Consider the following 26,295-nt stretch of genomic DNA (forward strand, 5'->3'; position numbering starts at 1 on the left):
GACGAGCTGGAGGAGAGGTAAAGAGAGGATAAGCTGAGTGAGGGAGGGAGGGAGGGAGGGAGTGGAGGAGCAGACGAGTGTGGGAAGGAGTGGGAGGCGGAGCAAAGAGGGGATTTGGCTGGATGGGAGGGGAGGGGCGGAGGAGCACATTAGGCCAGGGGATTATGAATATGGATGGTTGATTGCTCCTCTCTCTCTCTCTGTGCACTGTCATCTCTCCCTCTCTCTCTCTCACTCACTCTCTCTCTCTCACTCTCTCTCTCTCTCTGTGCACTGTCATCTCTCCCTCTCTCTCTCTCACTCACTCTCTCTCTCTCACTCTCTCTCTCTCTCTGTGCACTGTCATCTCTCCCTCTCTCTCTCTCTCTCTCCCTCTCTCCCTCTCTCTCTGTGCACTGTCATCTCTCCCTCTCTCTCTCACTCACTCTCTCACTCTCTCTCTCCCTCTCTCCCTCTCTCTCTGTGCACTGTCATCTCTCCCTCTCTCTCTCACTCACTCTCTCACTCTCTCTCTCCCTCTCTCCCTCTCTCTCTGTGCACTGTCATCTCTCCCTCTCTCTCTCTCTCTCTCACTCACTCTCTCTCTCCCTCTCTCCCTCTCTCTCTGTGCACTGTCATCTCTCCCTCTCTCTCTCTCTCTCTCACTCTCTCTCTCTCTCCCTCTCCCTCTCTCTCTCTCTGTGCGCTGTCATCTCTCCCTCTCTCTCTCTCTCTGGTGCCTATATGATCATTGACCGGTGTTTATGGTATCAGAGTTCATTGCCTGCTTGTGTCTGGATGACTGAACGAGAGGAGACAAAGAGAGGGACTGTGTACAGTATACAGTAGACAGTCACAGTACAGCCGGAACGGACCAGAAGTGATGTGTCATTGGTTTGGAAGGTGTGATATGCTCTGATTGGAAGGTGATAGTGTTTGGGACGCTCTGATTGGAAGGTGATAGTGTTTGGGACGCTCTGATTGGCCCACTTTCCCGGTTGTGTGTATTTCTGCTAATGGAGTCACGCAGCGTTATGACGGTGTTAACAGTGGAGCTTTGTCTGCACGTCTCAGCCTGCACTACTCCGTCCCTACCACTAGGATGCTGCACCCGCACCATCCGTTGTGGCCTGGAATGACCCGGAGATAAAAACAAGACAAAGTTTTTGATTTATATAAATTCTTGAGCACATTTAGATATAAAAACAAATAAATAACTGGCTTTAATTTAATCTATTTGGCAATACCACTGCGGCCCACCACATAGTGCTCTGGGGCCCACCAGTGGGCCACGGCCCAGTGGTTGAGAATAGCTGCTGTAAACTATCCACGTATACATGACATCAGAGGTCTGTTATTTTGTGTCCGGCCTTCATTGTTGTTAAATTAGCGTCCAGGCCGACTGGCCCAGATCTATATTAGCTACGCCAACATCAATTATGCCCCCTAATGAGGGCATAAATGTCTGTATTATTACGTGTGTGTGTGTGTGTGTGTGTGTGTGTGTGTGTGTGTGAGAGAGAGAGAGAGAGAGAGAGAGAGAGAGAGAGAGAGAGAGAGAGAGAGAGAGAGAGAGAGAGAGACAGAGAGAGAGAGAGAGAGAGTGAGTGAGTGAGTGAAGGCAGTATCCCTGCTCCCGGGACATCCAGAGAGAAGGAGAGAGAGACAGAAGGAGAGTGAGACACAGAGAGAGGAGCAGAGGGCGGGGCTAAGTGTGAAGGCATTGTGGCAGACAGACAGCAGCATAGATCATCTCTGCCTTGGCTCTGACACCCGGCTGTCGTTACCGCGGACCCAGGTCAGCAACCTCCTGACGAGGGGCAGGAACAAACACACAGAGCCTGGGGGCGCCGCGGGGTCCTGATTTAGATGAATGGAGTGAGCTATCTGTCTGTATATACTTAACACCGGGTCAAAACTACACATGCAAGACATGGACAGAGAGGCTGGCTGAGAGAGGCAGAGCAATTTAGAGAGAGAGAGGCGTCAGCGGAGGACTAAAAGGCGTGACTCATTAGCCAATGAACAGCCAGGAAGGGGTCTCGCGCTACTTTTGCATGCTAAAATAAAGCTGATAATGTACAATTTGATTAAAAAAAAAACCCTTTCAGAGTACAACACAAACTGTCCATTTTGCTGCAACTCGACAGTGCTGCTTAATCCAGGACTTTACTTCCTGGAACTCTTGAGAGTAAAAAACTGGTCCATTGGAGTGAATGGAGATGTCGCAACTCTTCTATCTACATGGGTCTGGTATGCAGAAAGTATGCAGGTGGAAAACAAGCAAGGCGCTTGCTTTTAAAGGGGCTTGATAATGAGGGTTTGAGGGACAAAGAGGGGCGACGACGGAATGATGCAGTGACCTTTCCCGTCCTTGCTGGCAGTAACGCCTAATCATTCACTAACGGCGATTATGGGCGAGGAGAGAGAGGAAGGGTGAGGCAGATAAGAGGGGAGGGGGGAGGAGGAGAGGAGAGGGGAGGGGGGAGGAGGGGAGGGGAGGGGAGGGGAGGGGAGGGGGGGAGGAGGAGAGGAGAGGCAGGAGGGCCTGCCATCAGATATATTGAGAAGGTGGAGGATTAGAGAAGAGCGTGAGAGCTTACAGAAAGGTACAGTACGTTCAGCGAGGTGGGAGGAGGGGAGGGGAGGGGAGGGGAGGGGAGGGGAGGGGAGGGGAGGGGAGGGGAGGCGGCTGGTTTAGAGAAGTGAGGTGGGGGTGGGGGGGGGGGGGCGGAGGAGAGGTGGAGGAACAAGGTGGACTTCAGGTAGATCAGTTGGTTCTCAAACTTTTTCATGTCAAGGAGGCCTAAACCGGAGTCCTCTCTGAACTTCACTACAGCTGTGCAACAATCTCTGACACTGGGGACAACTGTTGCCAAAAGATTGTTAAGGAATAGAAGTCCCCCTCTTCACCCTTTCCAAGTGTGGTTGATGGACATGATCTCTGTTATACGGATGGAGAGACTCAGGTTCCTGAGAACCAACTCACTTAGAAAATGTCTAATTATATGGGACCCGTTTTTAGCCTACCTCGATGAGGTTAGGGGCGACGGGTGACTCGCCCGGCTGGTTTCCTAGAGACCCCTTGTGTGAGATCTCAAGTACATCGCTTACAAGCACATAAGCTCCTTACGTGGCTGGTAGCACCACTGTGATATTGAATGTTCATTATGTTCTTATGCTTTTGTTTATTTTATTTTATTGTGTCTGAGCCTGTCTGTTTTCTTTTGTTTGTATTCTATAATTTTTTTTTTAATAAAATATTGGGGGGGGGGGAGGAAAATGAATTGCAGAATGATGCCGGCAGCTCAAAAACACTTTCTGTTGACACACGGCCCCTAAATCTGTTCATCTGTGACACATCTGACACACATCTCACATCATGTGACTCAGAGCCCAGCAGAGTCCTTTTTGAAACAAACATAACGTCACACACACAGATGGATTCTGCAGCACTATTTGTGCTGGTAACACTTTACAAAACCACAACAACGTGCATAGTTACGAGTCAGGAACGTACTCCTAGTTCATGAATAGTTAATAGGGAATGAGATCCTTCATGATAGTTACTTAAGAACAGACTATTAGTTACCATGTTATGAACCAGTAATGATTACTTCATTTTATTAAGTCGTCATTACCTACCATTTTTTACTGAGAGGCAAATGACTTTACTAGGGAATTCATCATTACTTCATTATTATTTGACAGTGTAGCTACAGTGTAGCCTAACTGTTCTTTCCCAGATGAACTTGTCAGATATATCCAGGTATGTGCACGGGGAAAAAAACACCTACTTCTTATTTATCCTCATCGCCGCAGGAGGTATGCACCTTATGTAGCCCCGCCCACTTGACCCAGTTGTGTTATGACTTCCTGTTCAAAACACCGTCTGTTTGACCTGCTCACTAGTACTGTACTGTCACAGGAAGTGTTCTGTTTGACCTGCTCACTAGTACTGTACTGTCACAGGAAGTGTCAACACAATATGAAAGTAACTGGCTGACCCCTGTGTTGGAACATAAGGTGAATCGAACAATGTAAAAAGTGGTTTGTTTGTTTGTGGTGAATTTAGACTCGCTAGCATAGCAATAAACATTCAAATGACTGTATTTTGTCACACAGTATTTACCAACGCTGTAATGCATTTTGACATTAGCTCAATGCGTCACAACAATGTCTGAAATCAACAGAGTTGGGCTTTCAGATTGTCCAACAATTGCAATACTGTGTCCATTAAATAGCCAGAAGTGTGGAGAATGGCAACATACAGTATCATTGTTTGTGCCATGTGTAATAGAGAAGCTGTTGTGGTACAGTAACGGTGGCAGTAGTTGCTAAAGGGGTGGTTTTCAATTGGGTGGTTTTCAATACAGACTTTATTGTCTACACATCTAATAACATGACACAAATTCTGAAAGGTTTGAAGTTCTCACTCTTAACAAAGTGCTTTTTATTTCCCATCTCAAGAAGATAGCATCAAATGTTTTCACATGCGGCCGGCTCCTCCCCTCAAAAGGAGGCCAGCTATGACTCTCCTCCATCTTGCCTTCCCCCGTCCCCCGTTGTTGCCATGACGATGGTGCACGGCGCTTGTGTGTGTGTGTAGGGGTCTGTCCCCGGAGAGGACGGAGAGGCGCAGGAGAGAAAATGAAAAAGAGAAAAGAGAGAGGGAGGAAATCAAATGTAGGCTAAATGAAGAGAGAGAAATGAAATGCCAAGATAATAGCTGACAGAGAGAGAGAGAGAGAGAAGAGAGAGAAAGAGAAAGAGAGAGAGAGAGAGAGAGAGAGAGCGCGCGCGAGAGAGAATAATGTAGTGTGGCTGAAGAGAGAGAGATGTCATGTCAGGCTATTCTCTGATGTGTAGAATGGAGAAGAGCAAGGACAAAACGTTTACTAAGCGACGTTTGGCCAAACAAAAGAAAAGCTTTGTGTTGGATGTCCTCTAGGTCTAACAATGTTACTGTACAGTACGTGACGCATTCCAAAGCTATAGGAGAGGCCATTGACTCGCTGTGTGTGTGGGCACTGCACAGACCCACACCAAGCAAGGCCGTGTTGAAGCTACACTGACTGTGGGCCACGCAGTGACCTCAGCGCACATTCATTTTGAAAAGCTCCAGCTTATCCCCCGCGCTTATTCTGAGATGAAAGAAGGACTTTGCCCCACACACACACACACACACACACACACACACACACACACACACACACACACACTTGGACCCACACACCTACTGTCTGCGTACATCCACCCTCCCATCTTCTCATTTTACTCAGCTAGTGCTGCTGCTGCTCACCAGTGATCATTAGAATTATCACAAGACACTAGATGGTGGTTCTCAAATTTTTTCACATGAAGGACCCTTAAACTGACATCAATTAGACCACGGACCCCCATTTGATAATAAGATTGATGCTTTTAGATTTTTTATTACAGAAAGTGTATAAAACCCTTGACCACAATAGTAATTGTGTTACTTATGAATGGAATTATTGCGGAAATAAATGACCACACTTTTGGCTGGGGACCCCCCTGGAACTCCCTCGAGGACCCCTGGGGGTCCCCGCACCTCCATTTGAGAACCACTGCACTAGGACATTCATCACTACTGCATTTTAGTAGTCATCGACTACTCCCAAAAAGTAGTCGACTAGTCACGGGAGATCATATTTTTTTCACCCAATAACAATGATCAATTTGCATCAAAAAGGTCTGAAAAGGGTTAACTAGTGTAGGCGGGACCAACCTGGGGGTAGGTGAAATAGCACCGAGCCATAGAGATATTAGAGTTGCGTCATATCCATTCAATCCAATGGGAGTTTTTTCCCTTGTAAGGTTCTGGATTAAGCAGTGCTGTCGAGTTGCAGCTGAATGGAGCGTTTGTGATGTACTTTGAAAGGGTCAGACATTTAAAGAATCAAATTGTATATTATCAGCATTATTTTATCCATTCAAACCTACTTCCTGGAACTATTTCCCCCGCACGCACTATAGCTACAGTACGTGAGTCACGAGACTATTAAGCATTTTGGACTTCCGTTGGCACCACTCTCTCTTTAAATCACTCTGAGATAGCAGAGTCCTCGATTGGAATTTATTTATTTATTTATTTATTTATTTATTTATTTATTTATTTATTTATTTATTTATTTTTTTTATTTTTTTTTTTATTTTTATTGTTTTGTTGTTGTTGTTGTTGGTATTGTCTATTCCTAAACCACAGATAAACGATTACGGTAGTTGAGTTGACTATGATGCACACAGTGACGACTAGTGGTTTTGATAGTCGACTAGTAGTCGGTGAAACCCGTACCAGACACCAGTTTGCGATTCTGAAATGCTAAATGCTAAATTCCTGTATCTTCATTTGATTTGAGAGATGGGATTCAGAACACAAACACACACGCACGCGCGCGCACACACACACACACACACACACACACACACACACACACACACACACACACACACACACACACACACACACACACACACAATTGTGATGTTTATGGGACAGATGGCAAGAAATCTTTTTCAAGGCCAAGGGAGATATAGGCCTGCCCCTCCCCCTTCAAACACGCACACATCAATTATGCAAACATACTAAACCCAGACATTAAGTGATACATGCTTATATTTAAGCAATATCACACGAGAGGGAGTGCATTGTTGGCTAATATTGGCACTGCTGTGATTCGGTCGCAGGCACGAGGCCGCAGGCCGAGTGCCGTAGATAATCACAGCAGTGCCAATATTAGCCAACAATGCACGACCTCGAGTGTGATATTGCTTTTATACAACAGTTCTATTAAACAAAGCTGATTAAAAAAAAATGACAAAAAGCTGAGAAAATAGATGATTTCTGTATTTATTCCTCCGCCAACAAAAATAGTCCCCCCAGCTTTCCCTTTGCAGAAAATGTAGCCTAATCAGCCCGCCTGGTCAGGAGGAGGCGTAGCGCCACAGAGATCTCCGTGTCTTATCAGCGGAGACCGTTTTGAGTCCTTACCCTGATCGTCGTAACACAGCCAGTTCTCCGTCTTTTGAAGCATGCTGTTAGATTACAACGAACTAGTTGTGTGGCTTAGCCTTCCAAAATGTTGCCGTTAGTTTTTTAGAATGCAATACATAGAATTGGGAACGTTACATTCAATTTCATTCAGACTGTCTGTCTGGCTCAATAGCCGCCATTTTCCCCCGGAGCGAGGGAGGGTGAGAGGAGGGAGGGTGTTTTACAGTAGTGGCTGAGAGAGCGTAGTGGCACAGTGCTCCAAGCAGGTCGCGAGGCACATTTTTTGCAACATCATCCAATCGGGGCATTCCCTGGCAATTCACATGGACGCGCATTGCTACGACCAGCATACTGACCAGACATAAGCCGTGTTGGTGCAACAGGCGTAAGTCCATGGTCTTATAAGACCGACGTAGGAGTTAAGACCAGTTGGTGCAACCGGCCCCTGGAGGTTTCCGCAGAAGAATGTTGCTCCCCCTCGTCCTCTTCTGACGAGCATTCATAGTTTAAGTCAAAAGTTATGTTAGGAAAAAAATCCATCTTTGCGCTCTCGGTTACGCTTTGAATGACGTTCAATGTAACGTGGCTGGTGTTTGTTTTGTTGATTAGAGCAGCTGTGAAGCGGAGTGATATAGCCTACCCTACACACAGTGAAGCGCCAGTGCATTATCGTGAAATATAGGCACCTATAAGATCCCTCTTGTCCAATCAAATTGCTTGGCCGGAACTACCTGTTGTATAATGGCAATATAATCATATGAGCATGTTGTCTCATACAGAGGCTGCACATGGGTTCCACATTCCCTCTCGTTAGTGCTGATCAGCTCCTCGTTAACAGCTGTCTCTGTACCTCGTTTTGCTAGCTGTGAAAGTCAGTGTTGTAGTAGTTTTGCTAGCTATGACAGTCAGTGTTGTAGTAGTTTTGCTAGCTGTGACAGTCAGTGTTGTAGTAGTTTTGCTAGCTGTGACAGTCAGTGTTGTAGTAGTTTTGCTAGCTGTGACAGTCAGTGTTGTAGTAGTTTTGCTAGCTGTGACAGTCAGTGTTGTAGTAGTTTTGCTAGCTGTGACAGTCAGTGTTGTAGTAGTTTTGCTAGCTGTGACAGTCAGTGTTGTAGTAGTGTTGCTAGCTGTGACAGTCAGTGTTGTAGTACGGTAGTTTTGCTAGCTATGACAGTCAGTGTTGTAGTAGTTTTGCTAGCTGTGACAGTCAGTGTTGTAGTAGTGTTGCTAGCTGTGACAGTCAGTGTTGTAGTAGTTTTGCTAGCTGTGACAGTCAGTGTTGTAGTAGTGTTGCTAGCTGTGACAGTCAGTGTTGTAGTACGGTAGTTTTGCTAGCTATGACAGTCAGTGTTGTAGTAGTTTTGCTAGCTGTGACAGTCAGTGTTGTAGTAGTGTTGCTAGCTGTGACAGTCAGTGTTGTAGTAGTTTTGCTAGCTGTGACAGTCAGTGTTGTAGTAGTGTTGCTAGCTGTGACAGTCAGTGTTGTAGTGGTTTTGCTAGCTATGACAGTCAGTGTTGTAGTAGTTTTGCTAGCTGTGACAGTCAGTGTTGTAGTAGTTTTGCTAGCTGTGACAGTCAGTGTTGTAGTAGTGTTGCTAGCTATGACAGTCAGTGTTGTAGTAGTTTTGCTAGCTATGACAGTCAGTGTTGTAGTAGTTTTGCTAGCTGTGACAGTCAGTGTTGTAGTAGTTTTGCTAGCTGTGACAGTGTTGTAGTAGTTTTGCTAGCTATGACAGTCAGTGTTGTAGTAGTTTTGCTAGCTATGACAGTCAGTGTTGTAGTAGTTTTGCTAGCTATGACAGTCAGTGTTGTAGTAGTTTTGCTAGCTATGACAGTATGTGTTGTAGTAGTGTTGCTAGCTATGACAGTCAGTGTTGTAGTAGTTTTGCTAGCTATGACAGTCAGTGTTGTAGTAGTGTTGCTAGCTATGACAGTCAGTGTTGTAGTAGTTTTGCTAGCTATGACAGTCAGTGTTGTAGTAGTTTTGCTAGCTATGACAGTCAGTGTTGTAGTAGTTTTGCTAGCTATGACAGTCAGTGTTGTAGTAGTTTTGCTAGCTATGACAGTCAGTGTTGTAGTAGTGTTGCTAGCTATGACAGTCAGTGTTGTAGTAGTGTTGCTAGCTATGACAGTCAGTGTTGTAGTAGTGTTGCTAGCTATGACAGTCAGTGTTGTAGTAGTTTTGCTAGCTATGACAGTCAGTGTTGTAGTAGTTTTGCTAGCTATGACAGTCAGTGTTGTAGTAGTTTTGCTAGCTGTGACAGTCAGTGTTGTAGTAGTCGAGTCGAGTCCTGGCCTCACTTTCAGGACTCGTGACTTGACTTGGACTTGATAAAGACTGTTTTTTGTTTTTGTTCATTTTTTTGTAATAGGCCCTAATAATTTGGCATAAAATATTGATAGCTATATTAAATACCGACCGTGACATTATTCAATTTCATCTGTTTCGTGTGTTCCACCTAGATGTCGATGCACGCTTATGTTCAGTAACTCTGGACCCGGATTCGGACTGGGACTCGGGTGATGGGGACTCAACTCGGACTCGACACTCACTCTGACTCTTCTTCGGTGACTTTGACTCGAACTGGGACCCTAACACTGGGGACTGGGACCCTAACACTGGGGACTGGGACCCTAACACTGGGGACTTGGACCGTAACACTGGGGACTGGGACCCTAACACTGGGGACTGGGACCCTAACACTGGGGACTGGGACCCTAACACTGGGGACTGGGACCCTAACACTGGGGACTTGGACCGTAACACTGGGGACTGGGACCCTAACACTGGGGACTGGGACCCTAACACTGGGGACTGGGACCCTAACACTGGGGACTGGGACCCTAACACTGGGGACTGGGACCCTAACACTGGGGACTGGGACCCTAACACTGGGGACTGGGACCCTAACACTGGGGACTGGGACCCTAACACTGGGGACTGGGTCCCTAACACTGGGGACTGGGACCGTAACACTGGGGACTGGGACCCTAACACTGGGGACTGGGACCCTAACACTGGGGACTGGGACCCTAACACTGGGGACTGGGACCGTAACACTGGGGACTGGGACCCTAACACTGGGGACTGGGACCATAACACTGGGGACTGGGACCCTAACACTGGGGACTGGGACCCTAACACTGGGGACTGGGGACTGGAGATCTAGTGACTGGAGCGTAACACTGGTGGTGACTCGGTGACAGTCGTACCTCCCCTGTGTCGAGTGGTCCCTTTCTGAGTTAACGAGGCCAAGCAGGAGTTCCTCCTCTCCTCCAACAGTGTGACGCTGAGCAACCAGTCTAGGTCACTGAGCCACTCACGGTGCTCTCTCTCTCTCTCTCTCTCTCTCTCTCTCTCTCTCTCCCTCTCTCTCTCTCTCTCTCTCTCTCTCTTTCACTTTGTTGACTTCCCTTCTCATTTGAATGTCTATTAGTCACTGTGCTGAACAGGTCCACTCACTATTCATGAAAGCCGGCCCTTTAAGACCATGTTGCATCCTCACAGTCTTTTAACAGCAGCGACTCAGAGACGCAGTAATTGTGCTGTTTGGGGTCTTGAGCAGAGCTTTGCTATTATTTGCCAGCTTCGCTAGAGGAAAGAAATCAGAAGCCAATGCATAATTTACATCCTGTGTGTGTGTGTGTGTGTGTGTGTGTGTGTGTGTGTGTGTGTGTGTGTGTTGTTGTATCATATATGTGCAGCATGCATAATATGCAGTATGGATGCATCCACAGAATTGCGTGTCTAACTGGTATAGTGCGTGCGTGTGTGTGTGTGTGTGTGTGTGTTTGCGCGTGCGTGCGTGTGTGTGAGAACCTGTCATCCCCATCCTTCTCTCCTTGTGCTTCAGTGGGTGTGCACACAGGGTGCGTTAGGGCAGATTTGATCCTCTGCGTCTGTGTGTACTTGTAGATGTGAGTTGTGTGTATATTGTATATGTGTGTGTACTTGTAGACGTGTATATTGTATATGGGCATCATGGCAGTGCCAGAGTCTCGTTGCTACGTTCAAACACGGTGGCATCATGCATGACGAGGCATTCACACTTCACAGCGTGTGACTGTGTGAACCACCATGTTTCCCCACAAAATCCAACACAGTTTCTGTTTGATAGCGCAGAGTGGTGTCACGGTTCGGAATGTTTTCGATAGAGAAATTTCCTGGATTAAAACATATATATTTATTTATTTTTATTCAGTTTACTCGCAGCGTATTGAACCTAAAGCTCGTACCTAAACGGTATAAATGCGTGTATTGTTACAACACCGCTAGTTTGTGTTGGTCTCCTTTAGGGCTCCAGGGTTACATACACATACTGCTGTAATAGAACTCAACAGTCACGTGACTTTTCGTGATGTGAGCGACCATAAAACATTCAGTTTGAGCAAGAACACAAAATAGCTCACGATTCATAGAGAGGCAAAGTGAACGTCACTTCCTGCTTCAGCACTGTACCAGAGATTTTCATCCGCCATTTATTTTCCTATAGACATTTCGTAAAATGCTTATGAAAAGAGTTTTACTTCGTCGAACCAAACGGTTCAGCTAACGCTATAATCGGGAGAGACCATAGAACATTTCACTCGGACCAAAAATTAAAAAAACAACATCAAAAAAATATTTTCTTTAAAACCGCATTTCTTTTACGTTTTGGTCCTAGTGAAATGTTATGCGATCTCTCCTGTTTCTAAATATATCTGTACCGTTTGGTGTGAACCAGTACAACTATTTGTATACGCATTTTACGAAATGTGTATGGGAAAATAAATGGCGGGTGAAAATGTCTGGTACAGTGCTGCTGATGCAGGAAGTAGGCGGTCACTTTGCCTCTCTATTAGGTCACGGGTTGGCTCGGTGCCAACCTTAAAACTCGTTATATAAGGATTTTTCAAAATGTCGTGGTGAGAAAATGAATGGGGAAACTCTCTCTTCCGGGGCGGGACACGTCACGAAAAGTCACATGACTATTGACATTTGACCTTTTGATGTTGCTTCTTTCTGCGTCACACACACACACACACACACACACACACGCACGCACGCACGCACGCACACACACACACACACACACACACAAAAGAGGCTGTGGGGATCCCATGATCTGAGCGAGTGGGAGAGACAGAGGCAAAATAGGAAGGATGAATTATGAATCGTAGAGAGACGGGCTTTGCAGCAACAGAAAAGTTTTAACATTTAATGAATTCTGGCCGATGCAGCAGCAGGAGGACTTAAAGCAGCAGCATCTTCAGATGGATGCTAGCATGCCAGCGTTGCATGTGTTCATGTTGCTGGAACATCTCATTAATATCAGGAGGAGCTTCTCCTCGTGCGTGTTAGGCAGCAGCAGCTGCTTGTGAGGAACCGAGGATGGTTTTCCTGCTCTCATCAGATACAGCAGCAGCGCTGAAGGAGACCTGAGGCTTGAGGAGAAGATGTGCAAAGTGGAAGATTAGGAAAACCTGTGCCATTAATGTAGACGTATAGCACGCTGCTGCTTACACTTCAGCTTTAACAAGCTAAGACTGCTGTTAGCGCGATGTAGAGTGACACGATCGCCTTGGCAACAGCTTGTCCCAGACGGTACTACACAATACATTACCTTTCAATATGTTGTACTGTAATAACACACAATATATAATAATAATATAATATACTGTAATAACACGCAGCTTCAAGTGAAGTGAAATGATGTCATTAGTGAACGCTGCTGCACACTGTATTCTAATGTATGTGTAAAAAAAGCAGCAGCAGCTGGAGTTTGCATTAATTTTTGAAAAGGTTGCAATTATGCTTTGAGTCTGTGAGAGGAAACATGGCAGAAGTGTGCTGGTGGCGGGTGTTGAAATAAAGCTGTTAACTGTTCCTCCGTACCTGCTGTGCTTTCCATCCTCTCCTCTGACAATTAACTCCTCGTCTTAATATTTCATCAGCAGGTGTGAGAGGGATCTTCTTGGTGACTCTGTGTGTTAACTGGTGTATGAGAGAGAGAGAGAGGAGAGGGAGAGAGAAAGAGAGAGGGAGAGAGAGAGAGAGGAGAGAGAGAGGGGGGGGGAGCGAGAGAGAGAGGGGGGGGGCGAGAGGGAGAGAGAGAGAGAGAGAGAGGGGGGTGGGTGCCTGTGAGCAAGTCATGGTGCACGCAGGAGGAAGAGGGGGAGGGCACATACTGTAGAAGAGGAGGAGAGAGAGAGAGAGAGAGAGAGAGAGAGAAGATCAGCTTCACAGTGTCTTAAGCCTTGAGCAGAGCAGAGCAGAGGGAACAGTCTATATACTGGAGTCACTCAGCCACTCAGAAGATGTGCATAGTAAGGGAGAAGCTGGGGCTCGCCTTCTTCCATATCCTGCCCAAACTGCTGCGCTGCTTCTCTGTGGGAAACAGTTGAGGATCTTGTGCTTGAGCGCCTCCTGCGTGCGGCCGTGGAGAAGGCAGCCGGGGCCAGCGGATCAGCGTGTGGCTTCAGCTTGCAGGGACCTGTAGCTGCCTGTGCTGGGGACTGGCCCCCTGCAGGGCTGCTGCAGCATCAGCAGCATCCGCCCGCCTCGCCTCGCCTGTCTCTCTCATGCAGATAGATCAGTCGCTCCGCTCCTCGTAGCAGCGCGCGGCGCGGGTCAGAGCGCCGAGCGGGCGCACGCAGCGGGGGGGAGGAGATCGCCGAGGCTAGCGAGCAGCCTAGCGCAGTGTTGCTCCGAGAGAGAGAGAGAGAGAGAGATATAGGGAAGAAGAGGAGAGAGAGGGAGTCAGATCTGCAGAGGGAAGAGGAGAGAGGAGAGAGAGAGAGGGAGTCAGATCTGCAGAGGGAACCGGGCGGTACCAGTTGTTTTTTGTTCAGTGGGGACGAGGACCAGAGGACCGGTCATTAATGCTCTCGCTGTCTCTCTGCCGCTGCTTTGCAGGAGTGGTGCCGGCCAAGAGGAGTCCAAAGCTGGTGGTGAGTACCAGTACTGCAGTCTGCAACTCTTCCTGTGTGTGTGTGTGTGTGTGTGTGTGTGTGTGTGTGTGTGTGTGTGTGTGTGTGTGTGTGTGCGTGTGTCAACATTTGACTGAGTGAAAGGAGAGCTATTCAAATGACAAAAGACCTGAGGATATAATATTCAAATTTTGCTCAGAGCTCCATAAATCTTTCTAGTTCCCTTGCTGTCTTTGATCCTGTTACCACACCTCCCTTGTTACTGCCCTCTCTCATCCATCCTCTTCTTCTCTGCCACTTTGCCTACTTCTTCTCTCCTTTCTTTCTATTGTTTCCTCTGCGCGCGTTCTTCTTCTTCTGTCTTCTTTTCTACCCCTCCGTCTCCCTCTGTCCTCCTCCTCCTCCTCCTCCATCGCTCGCTTCTCCCATGCCGCCCATCCTGTGACTGTTTAAGCGTAGCCTGGGCTTCACGCTGTGACAGTGGCCAGCTGTTGTTGGGGAGGGCAGACAGACCCAGCACAGCTGAGGGGAGAGAGGGGCAGACAGACCCAGCACAGCTGAGGGGAGAGAGGGGCAGACAGACCCAGCACAGCTGAGGGGAGAGAGGGGCAGACAGACCCAGCACAGCTGAGGGGAGAGAGGGGCAGACAGACCCAGCACAGCTGAGGGGAGATGGGCGAGAGAGGCCCACCACAGCTGAGGGGAGATGGGCAGACAGACCCAGCACAGCTGAGGGGAGATGGGAGAGAGAGAGGTGTGTAGCGAAGACAGGAGAAAGGGATGAGGAGAAAGGGAGGGAGGGGACGACCAGCGTGTGGAGAAGGTCTGTCCTCCAAAGCAGTGAATCCCAGCGATGGCCCCCAGCTGGAGAGGAGACACCGTCCGAGGCTAACAGACCGGGAAGAGGAGGCGGACGATGACGATGGAGTTAGGTGGACGCTTAGAGGAGAGATGGCAACAGTTCCTCAATATCACTTAAGAGTTACAGTAGATAAAACAAAGTGACGGATGAGAGAGCAAGGAGGACAGAGGGGACGGAGGGGACAGCTGGGCAAAAAAAAAAACGGAGACGGTGACGTTTTCTCAAGGGACATTGCAATTATACAGCAGTGTAATGAGTCATTTTTACCACTCGTCTCGACCCCGATACAAAAATCAATAGCGACTCAGAAGAGACGCCGGCGCCGCGTTAGATTACAGCCACCCCAATTCACCCCGGGACAGAGCGGCAGCAGAGGGCGTTTCCTCCAGACAGGCTCGCCCCAAGGTCAGCGCCGGGTTCAATTGCCACACCGCTCGAGTGGAAAGAAACCCGATCGCAGGTCTCCGGATCAGAGCGCGCATCGACAGGAAGAACCCTCCCGTCAGCAAGGCAGGATATTAGGATTAGGGATTAGTTTGAAATGGCATCAGTCAAAGCTGTGTGCTGTCACCTATCGAGGTCACATGGGCGCGCGGGGGGGGGGGGGGGGGGGGGAGTCTGGGGGGAGGGGCAAGGGGGTCGAGCGGGACCAATAGCGGCCCTGCCCCCGGCTGTCACTGTCGATTAGTTTTTCTCCGAGGAAAAGGCGGTCCCCCCCCCCTCTTCCTCTGCGTTATATCAATGTCACGCGGGGTGCGACTCCGTGTGTCAGCCTCCAACAAGCATCTCGCCTCCACTTCACCCTCCAAATAGATGCTGGCAGTAAAGTGTTATGCAGAGAAGACAGCGTCGCTCTGTCTCAGCTCGTTAACACAAAGTCTCTGCTGATCAAACGACACGTCGGCTTCGCACGTCTGTTTTCCCTCGTTAAGAAGCATCAGCATGACGGCGATATTTGACCTCTCGACTCGCAGAATGTGACGAGCGAGAGACTGGACGACCCTGTCAGGACGTGTCTACCGTTTACACGTACAGGTTTATGATTCAGATCAGATCAAATATTCTTGGATATATCGATTGTGTACATCTGGCCTCGGTTTTCAAACGTGTGCTACTACTAAGAGGCTATTTCATCAGTAATTGCATTCTCTCAAGTGTCGAGGAGAATAAACGGGCTGTATCAGATGTTTTCGAGAAACTTAGAAATTGACGGAATAAAAAAGGAAATAGCCACACTACTTGTCACCAAGCCAACAAGATTCTTCCCTGATATTTTTATGTCACATTTTCCACAATCCAGACTTCCAGTGACTCCCACTCGTTCCAACCTGGATTCTGGACCATGGTCACGTGAAACAAAGACTCGTGGGACGCACAAGAACCTTGGAGCAAAATCGTCTTTCATTAAATTCCCTCGCATTGTGGACTTGTCTTTATCCGGCAGGCAGCCATAGAAACCAAGTCATTTTTCCCCCCGCGCTCCAGCAGGCACTTTGAGTCAGAGATGTTCTAGTGCAACTGTCTAAAAAAGATGACCTTGGTGGTGTTTTTTGTCCTCCATCGTGGCTTTTTCTCACTCATCTTTCTACCCGCTATCATTACCCACTCACTTATCACTGTTTTCTCCTCTCGCTGTCCTCTACCCCTTTTCCTCTACCTCCATCTGTTAAAGGGACAGCTCACCCTAAAATCCAAAAGACATATTTTTCCTCTCACCTGTAGTGCTATTTATCCCTTTAGATTGTTTTGTGTTAGTAGTCTGCGTTTTGGAGATATCGGCCGTAGAGATTTCTGCCTTCTCTCCAATACAATGGAACCGGATGGCACTCGGCTTGTGATGCTCAAAGCGCTGGAAAAAAAATATACAATTGGAAAAACTCAACAGCAATGTCTCTTTCCAGAAATCATGACCCGGTTACTCAAGATAATCCACAGACTTGATGTGAGCAGTTTTATGTAGGAACTATTTTTGACCGAACTACACCCGCTAGCTAGCTGCTGCTAGTTTCATGTAGGAACTAGCTAGCAGCTAGTGTAGTTTGGTCGAAAGTAGTTCCTACATTAAACTGCTCACAACAAGGTCTGTGGATTATCTTGAGTAACCGGTGTCATTTCGGGAAAGAGACACTGCTGTTGAGTTTTTAAAAAAAAATCTAGATGGATAAATAGCACTACGGGGGGAGAGGAAAAATATGTATTTCTGATTTTAGGGGTGAGCTGTCCCTTTAATCCTCCCTCTCTCTCTCTGTGTCCGCCCAGCAGCAGTTGGAGAGGAAAGACAGCCAGAGCAGCTCCCAGCACAGCGTGTGCAGCCATCGCAGCGCCCACACCGACTCCCCCAGCCACGCGCCGCCCACCATGCCCGGTGAGGCTGTGGCCCCCACGCCCGCTGCCCCCACGCAGCCTCTGCCGGGCCTGCCGCCCCACGACCCTGCAGACGGCACGCTCACCCTGCAGAAGAAGCCGGACCCCTTCAAGATCTGGGCTCAGTCCAGGAGCATGTACGAGAGCCGACGTGAGTTCACTCTCCACCTTTCTGATTTGTGCAATTCAGTTCACACACGTTAGTTTGAAGGCTCAAAAAGCGTTCTCCTCCGGTTCTTCTGAGAGGTAAAGTAAAGTAAAGTAAAGTAAAGGTAAAGGTAAAGTAAAGTAAAGTCACACACCTGAGTGTGTGAAATTTGTTCTCCGCATTTGACCCATCCCCTGGGGGAGCGGTGAGCAGCAGCAGCGCAGCGCTCGGGTATCATTTGGTGATCTAACCCCCCAATTCCAACCCTTTGATGCTGAGTGCCAAGCAGGGAGGCAATGGGTCCCATTTTTATAGTCTTTGGTATGACTCGGCCGGGGATCGAACTCACAACCTCCCAGCCTCAGGGCGGACACTCAAACCTCAAGGCCACTGAGCTGGTAATGGTGTTCATGTTAGATAACTACAGTCAAATCTTAAAATAAATAATAAAACTTTAGATAACTACAGTAAGGTAATCATTTATACATTATTTAATAGTTTAGGGTTAGTTCATAGATAGGTTGTGATGTCACAGATTTAGCTTTCTTATAGTACCCACTGATTGGATGATCAGGCCTTTTCTCGTATGAAAGATGCGAGATGTGAAAGAGGCTCTCATTTGATTTTTTAATGTCTTGAATTGTGGCAATGTTACATTGAGAGAGAATCACAGCTGTGTTGATGCTGTTTCAGTGTGTGAGTCACGACCCTGTGACCCTGTGTGTGTGTGTGTGTGTGTGTGTGTGTGTGTGTGTGTGTGTGTGTGTGAGAGAGAGAGCGAGAGAGAGAGAGAGAGAGAGAGAGAGAGAGAGAGAGAGAAAGGGACACACTTAAAAACACTCAAGCACAAAAAACAAAGAACAAGTTGCATAAGGGAGATCATGTTCCCTTTGAAATGCTTTGCTTGAAGTTAAAGAATTGGCTAGATTTATCGCTGAGCAAACAGCTGGTGTTACAAGCTATTTCATTTCACATTGGCCAAAGCTACAGTGTAGCGTCCCTGTAAGGATCCCAATATCATGTGCAATCAAGGCCCATTCTTACATAATTCATGGAAGAAACTGTGTGAGGCTTATGATGTTCTGCTCTTAACCCATTGATACCTGATGCAGCATTTGCATGTATATCCCTCATTTGTGTGTGTATCCCTTTAAGATGCGGTTCGCGGTCTTAAAGGGATACACACACAAATGCTGCATCAGGTATCAATGGGTTAATGGAGGAGACGAGAGAGAGAAAGAGGATCGTACAAATAATGGCTCACACGCTGCATTGTCAGACCTCCAGTACAGTGGTGGTGACAGTGGTGACATGTCAACGGGCTCTTTGTATAGGAAGAATACACGTCTGTGTTGTCGCATTATATTGTGTCATAATCGTAGAGGGGTGATGTCGGTTGTGTCACACACTTGTGATGGTTGGCAGGCGGCCGTGCAGCCAGGCCTGCAGCCAGGCCGTGCAGCAGCCAGGCCGTGCAGCAGCCAGGCCGTGCAGCAGCCAGGCCGTGCAGCCGGGCCGTGCAGCCAGGCCGTGCAGCCAGGCCGTGCAGCCAGGCGCAGGCTGTGTATCTCAGGTGCTGCTGGTTAATCACAGCGCGCTGCCTGCCTGTAGAATCTAGGGCTGCTGCTGATTAAATATGAAGTGGGCCCGGTGAGGCTGCTTTAAGCTGGGCCTGATTGGTATATCTGTTTGATAACCCCTGAAGCAGCCGCAGCCCCTTTTGGAGTTGGCTGGATTATTAGAGCGAGGAGGATGGGAGGATGGGAGGAGGGGAGGAGGGGAGGAGGGGAGGAGGGGATGAAAGAGAGAGAGAGAGAGAGAGAGAGAGCATCTGTGTGTAATGTTTCCTGCGTGTATTTTCGGCGTGCATACAGTCACACACAAGTGCTCATTCTTGAATATGTGAACGGGTGCATCCAGGCATCCATAAGGCAGTTGAGTGCCCCCAGAATAGCAGCATATCTCAGTACCTCTGAGTGCTGATGTTAGTGCCCGGGACAGGGCCACAAATAGACCGAGAGGTGAGCCTCCTGTTGTGTGGCCATTTTGGTTTTCGTCCAAGCGACCGCCCGCCACTCAGTTCTCTGTGTGATGTGCAGACAGTCCGTGCTGCTGTGTGCAGTTTGTTACTGTTTAAAGTTGAGCTTTTCTTTGATCACTGCTCTTTGGGGACGGGTCAGCGGAGGGTTAATTACCGGTCCAACAGCAACAGTCTCGTTCACACTGAGACGCTTAGCGAGAGACGGAGCGCTGAGGCTGATGGGCTCGCTACTGCCCCCGAGTGGCAGCCTGTGGAGACAGCAGGCAGCGCGGGAGAAATGGCCCGTGCCGCCTTCTGCGCAGACTGGCCCTCTGGGTGAACAGACTGACACCAAATTGCCTGTGTCCTCCCACAGTCTGCCTCATCAATCCAAACACATGGGGGCGTACAAGAGAGAGAGGGAGGCGGGGCTTACTGTACATGTGAGACAGGAAGGGAGACAAGAGAGAGAGGGAGGCGGGGCTTACTGTACGTGTGAGAGGAAGGGAGACAAGAGAGAGAGGGAGGGGGAGGCGGGGCTTACTGTACGTGTGAGAGGAAGGGAGACAAGAGAGAGAGAGAGGGGGAGGCGGGGCTTACTGTACGTGTGAGAGGAAGGGAGACAAGAGAGAGAGAGAGGGGGAGGCGGGGCTTACTGTATGTGTGAGAGGAAGGGAGACAAGAGAGAGAGAGAGGGGGAGGCGGGGCTTACTGTATGTGTGACAGGAAGGGAGACGAGAGAGAGGGAGGGAGGCGGGGCTTACTGTACGTGTGACAGGAAGGGAGACAAGAGAGAGAGAGAGGCGGGGCTTACTGTACGTGTGAGAGGAAGGGAGACAAGAGAGAGAGAGGGAGGCGGGGCTTACTGTACGTGTGACAGGAAGGGAGACAAGAGAGAGGGAGGGAGGCGGGGCTTACTGTACGTGTGAGAGGAAGGGAGACAAGAGAGAGAGAGAGGGGGAGGCGGGGCTTACTGTACGTGTGACAGGAAGGGAGACAAGAGAGAGAGGGAGGCGGGGCTTACTGTACGTGTGACAGGAAGGGAGACAAGAGAGAGAGGGAGGCGGGGCTTACTGTATGTGTGACAGGAAGGGAGACAAGAGAGAGAGGGAGGCGGGGCTTACTGTACGTGTGACAGGAAGGGAGACAAGAGAGAGAGGGAGGCGGGGCTTACTGTATGTGTGACAGGAAGGGAGACAAGAGAGAGAGGGAGGCGGGGCTTACTGTACGTGTGAGAGGAAGGGAGACAAGAGAGAGGGAGGGAGGCGGGGCTTACTGTACGTGTGAGAGGAAGGGAGACAAGAGAGAGAGAGAGGGGGAGGCGGGGCTTACTGTACGTGTGACAGGAAGGGAGACAAGAGAGAGAGGGAGGCGGGGCTTACTGTACGTGTGAGAGGAAGGGAGACAAGAGAGAGAGGGAGGCGGGGCTTACTGTATGTGTGACAGGAAGGGAGACAAGAGAGAGAGGGAGGCGGGGCTTACTGTACGTGTGACAGGAAGGGAGACAAGAGAGAGAGAGGGAGGGAGGCGGGGCTTACTGTATGTGTGACAGGAAGGGAGACAAGAGAGAGAGGGAGGGGGAGGCGGGGCTTACTGTACGTGTGACAGGAAGGGAGACAAGAGAGAGAGGGAGGCGGGGCTTACTGTACGTGTGAGAGGAAGGGAGACAAGAGAGAGAGAGAGGGGGAGGCGGGGCTTACTGTACGTGTGACAGGAAGGGAGACAAGAGAGAGGGAGGGAGGCGGGGCTTACTGTACGTGTGAGAGGAAGGGAGACAAGAGAGAGAGAGAGGGGGAGGCGGGGCTTACTGTACGTGTGACAGGAAGGGAGACAAGAGAGAGAGGGAGGCGGGGCTTACTGTACGTGTGAGAGGAAGGGAGACAAGAGAGAGAGGGAGGCGGGGCTTACTGTACGTGTGAGAGGAAGGGAGACAAGAGAGAGAGGGAGGCGGGGCTTACTGTACGTGTGAGAGGAAGGGAGACAAGAGAGAGAGGGAGGCGGGGCTTACTGTACGTGTGACAGGAAGGGAGACAAGAGAGAGAGGGAGGCGGGGCTTACTGTATGTGTGAGAGGAAGGGAGACAAGAGAGAGAGGGAGGCGGGGCTTACTGTACGTGTGAGAGGAAGGGAGACAAGAGAGAGAGAGGGAGGCGGGGCTTACTGTACGTGTGAGAGGAAGGGAGACAAGAGAGAGAGAGGGGGGGAGGCGGGGCTTACTGTACGTGTGAGAGGAAGGGAGACAAGAGAGAGAGAGAGGGGGAGGCGGGGCTTACTGTATGTGTGAGAGGAAGGGAGACAAGAGAGAGAGAGGGAGGCGGGGCTTACTGTATGTGTGAGAGGAAGGGAGACAAGAGAGAGAGAGAGGGGGAGGCGGGGCTTACTGTACGTGTGAGAGGAAGGGAGACAAGAGAGAGAGAGAGGGGGAGGCGGGGCTTACTGTATGTGTGAGAGGAAGGGAGACAAGAGAGAGAGAGAGGGGGAGGCGGGGCTTACTGTATGTGTGAGAGGAAGGGAGACAAGAGAGAGAGAGAGGGGGGGCTTACTGTATGTGTGACAGGAAGGGAGACAAGAGAGAGAGGGAGGCGGGGCTTACTGTACGTGTGAGAGGAAGGGAGACAAGACAGAGAGGGAGGCGGGGCTTACTGTATGTGTGACAGGAAGGGAGACAAGAGAGAGAGGGAGGCGGGGCTTACTGTACGTGTGACAGGAAGGGAGACAAGAGAGAGAGGGAGGCGGGGCTTACTGTACGTGTGACAGGAAGGGAGACAAGAGAGAGAGGGAGGCGGGGCTTACTGTACGTGTGACAGGAAGGGAGACAAGAGAGAGAGGGAGGCGGGGCTTACTGTACGTGTGACAGGAAGGGAGACAAGAGAGAGAGGGAGGCGGGGCTTACTGTACGTGTGACAGGAAGGGAGACAAGAGAGAGAGGGAGGCGGGGCTTACTGTACGTGTGACAGGAAGGGAGACAAGAGAGAGAGGGAGGCGGGGCTTACTGTACGTGTGACAGGAAGGGAGACAAGAGAGAGAGGGAGGCGGGGCTTACTGTATGTGTGACAGGAAGGGAGACAAGAGAGAGAGGGAGGCGGGGCTTACTGTACGTGTGACAGGAAGGGAGACAAGAGAGAGAGGGAGGCGGGGCTTACTGTATGTGTGACAGGAAGGGAGACAAGAGAGAGAGAGAGGGGGAGGCGGGGCTTACTGTACGTGTGACAGGAAGGGAGACAAGAGAGAGGGAGGGAGGCGGGGCTTACTGTACGTGTGAGAGGAAGGGAGACAAGAGAGAGAGAGAGGGGGAGGCGGGGCTTACTGTACGTGTGACAGGAAGGGAGACAAGAGAGAGAGGGAGGCGGGGCTTACTGTACGTGTGAGAGGAAGGGAGACAAGAGAGAGAGGGAGGCGGGGCTTACTGTACGTGTGAGAGGAAGGGAGACAAGAGAGAGAGGGAGGCGGGGCTTACTGTACGTGTGAGAGGAAGGGAGACAAGAGAGAGAGGGAGGCGGGGCTTACTGTACGTGTGACAGGAAGGGAGACAAGAGAGAGAGGGAGGCGGGGCTTACTGTATGTGTGAGAGGAAGGGAGACAAGAGAGAGAGGGAGGCGGGGCTTACTGTACGTGTGAGAGGAAGGGAGACAAGAGAGAGAGAGGGAGGCGGGGCTTACTGTACGTGTGAGAGGAAGGGAGACAAGAGAGAGAGAGGGGGGGAGGCGGGGCTTACTGTACGTGTGAGAGGAAGGGAGACAAGAGAGAGAGAGAGGGGGAGGCGGGGCTTACTGTATGTGTGAGAGGAAGGGAGACAAGAGAGAGAGAGGGAGGCGGGGCTTACTGTATGTGTGAGAGGAAGGGAGACAAGAGAGAGAGAGAGGGGGAGGCGGGGCTTACTGTACGTGTGAGAGGAAGGGAGACAAGAGAGAGAGAGAGGGGGAGGCGGGGCTTACTGTATGTGTGAGAGGAAGGGAGACAAGAGAGAGAGAGAGGGGGAGGCGGGGCTTACTGTATGTGTGAGAGGAAGGGAGACAAGAGAGAGAGAGAGGGGGGGCTTACTGTATGTGTGACAGGAAGGGAGACAAGAGAGAGAGGGAGGCGGGGCTTACTGTACGTGTGAGAGGAAGGGAGACAAGACAGAGAGGGAGGCGGGGCTTACTGTATGTGTGACAGGAAGGGAGACAAGAGAGAGAGGGAGGCGGGGCTTACTGTACGTGTGACAGGAAGGGAGACAAGAGAGAGAGGGAGGCGGGGCTTACTGTACGTGTGACAGGAAGGGAGACAAGAGAGAGAGGGAGGCGGGGCTTACTGTACGTGTGACAGGAAGGGAGACAAGAGAGAGAGGGAGGCGGGGCTTACTGTACGTGTGACAGGAAGGGAGACAAGAGAGAGAGGGAGGCGGGGCTTACTGTACGTGTGACAGGAAGGGAGACAAGAGAGAGAGGGAGGCGGGGCTTACTGTACGTGTGACAGGAAGGGAGACAAGAGAGAGAGGGAGGCGGGGCTTACTGTACGTGTGACAGGAAGGGAGACAAGAGAGAGAGGGAGGCGGGGCTTACTGTATGTGTGACAGGAAGGGAGACAAGAGAGAGAGGGAGGCGGGGCTTACTGTACGTGTGACAGGAAGGGAGACAAGAGAGAGAGGGAGGCGGGGCTTACTGTATGTGTGACAGGAAGGGAGACAAGAGAGAGAGAGAGGGGGAGGCGGGGCTTACTGTATGTGTGACAGGAAGGGAGACAAGAGAGAGAGAGAGGGAGGCGGGGCTTACTGTACGTGTGAGAGGAAGGGAGACAAGAGAGAGAGGGAGGCGGGGCTTACTGTACGTGTGACAGGAAGGGAGACAAGAGAGAGAGGGAGGCGGGGCTTACTGTACGTGTGACAGGAAGGGAGACAAGAGAGAGAGGGAGGCGGGGCTTACTGTACGTGTGACAGGAAGGGAGACAAGAGAGAGAGGGAGGCGGGGCTTACTGTACGTGTGAGAGGAAGGGAGACAAGAGAGAGAGGGAGGCGGGGCTTACTGTACGTGTGAGAGGAAGGGAGACAAGAGAGAGAGGGAGGCGGGGCTTACTGTACGTGTGAGAGGAAGGGAGACAAGAGAGAGAGGGAGGCGGGGCTTACTGTACGTGTGAGAGGAAGGGAGACAAGAGAGAGAGGGAGGCGGGGCTTACTGTGGTGTGACAGGAAGGGAGACAAGAGAGAGAGGGAGGCAGGGCTTACTGTGGTGTGAGAGGAAGGGAGACAAGAGAGAGAGGGAGGCGGGGCTTACTGTGGTGTGACAGGAAGGGAGACAAGAGAGAGAGGGAGGCAGGGCTTACTGTGGTGTGAGAGGAAGGGAGACAAGAGAGAGAGGGAGGCGGGGCTTACTGTACGTGTGACAGGAAGGGAGACAAGAGAGAGAGAGGGGGAGGCGGGGCTTACTGTACGTGTAACAGGAAGGGAGACAAGAGAGAGAGGGAGGCGGGGCTTACTGTACGTGTAACAGGAAGGGAGACAAGAGAGAGAGGGAGGCGGGGCTTACTGTGGTGTGACAGGAAGGGAGACAAGAGAGAGAGGGAGGCGGGGCTTACTGTGGTGTGACAGGAAGGGAGACAAGAGAGAGAGGGAGGCGGGGCTTACTGTGGTGTGAGAGGAAGGGAGACAAGAGAGAGAGGGAGGCGGGGCTTACTGTGGTGTGAGAGGAACACACACCTTATGGATCAGTGATGACACAGCTTCACGTTGAGTTGTGATAACTACATCATATACCGTACAGATTACTCGGCAATTAGCACAACAAGAATTCAGTGATGAGCCTATAAAGCAGTGTTGCCAGATACAGCTGCTGCTTTCCAGCCCAAAGACTGTTCAAAAACCGCCACAAAACGGACACAAAACCGCCCAAGCAACTGCAGGTCTATGGAAACGACTCTATCCACCAAGCCCATTTTCTCCCTGCACAATGTGAGCCAAAACGGCTCAATTGGCGGAAAACCGCACAATCTGGCAACCCTGCTACACAAATACAGATCAGTCTGTGTGGGCGGGGCCTGCGGGTCTTGGGCTGCTTTTGGCTTGTTGTCACCTGCCTTCTCAGCGCTCCTCTTGTGTGTTGCAGTGCCAGACTGCCAGGAGCAGGACATCTTCCTGTGGCGGAAGGATACGGGCTTCGGCTTCCGCATCCTGGGAGGAAATGAGCCCGGGGAGCCAGTAAGTATCCCTCCACCTTGGTCTCACTGTTTCATTTTGGTTTGTAATTTTAGCCTGGTTCAAGTTGGAGGAAAGCAGGAGTGAATTAATTTACTAGTCCTTGAATCTCATCAGTGGGCGTGTCTTAAGGAAAAACCACAGTTGATGAAGGAATCAGCGCAGTGTAAACACAGACACATAACATGCATGCTACAGCGCTCAACAGTCATGTGACTTTCAGTATAACGATATAAGATACAGGATAACGAGTTTTAAGGCTGGAACCAAGCCAACCCGTGACCTACTGAATCATGAGAGACCATACAACATTTCACAACATTTCACTTGGAGCAAAAACAACAAAAACAGGGCATCGAAAATTTGAATTGTTCTTTTTATTTATTTATTGTACTATAGCTTTGACTCTGAACGCTGTGTCCTGTTGCTAGGTAGACTTCTCACTTCTGTCAAAGTTTTATTTGCATCCGTTGTTTCTTCAGTCTTTCTACCCATCTGCTTTTCTATTTGGTCTGCCTTCAAACTACTGTACAGTAGATCAGTGGCAGGTAGCAGCGCAGCAATCTGTCTCTAACTGTAGCTGTTGCTCCCCGGAGGTGCACAGACGGCTTGTTAAGGGAAGCAAAGGCCTTACCCACAATCCTCTTGGTTATGCGCCATATATCTGTTTGAAAAGGAAGGAAGGGAGTGTGAGAGCGAACGGCAGATACTTGAGAAATAGGGGGGGAATTAAAATGGCAGCATTCTGCAGGTCTACCCCAGAGGAGTTAGCAGTTGTTTGTGCCAAGATGCTGCATGCTAGTTGTGCACTTGTTGGAACCTCCCACACA

General features: G+C 50.0%; 1 protein-coding gene across 1 annotated transcript in view; it reads left to right on the forward strand.

Annotated features, from left to right (window-relative positions):
- Positions 1-26,295, forward strand: part of LOC310781245 (membrane-associated guanylate kinase, WW and PDZ domain-containing protein 1-like) — a gene marked incomplete at its 5' end in the record, with an annotated part of 202,682 nt that overhangs the window by 130,564 nt on the left and 45,823 nt on the right. The gene's annotated exons all lie outside the window — the stretch shown is intronic.

The sequence above is a fragment of the Poromitra crassiceps genome, assembly GCF_964638095.1.
Source record: "Poromitra crassiceps genome assembly, chromosome: 8".
Classification (NCBI taxonomy): domain Eukaryota; kingdom Metazoa; phylum Chordata; class Actinopteri; order Beryciformes; family Melamphaidae; genus Poromitra; species Poromitra crassiceps.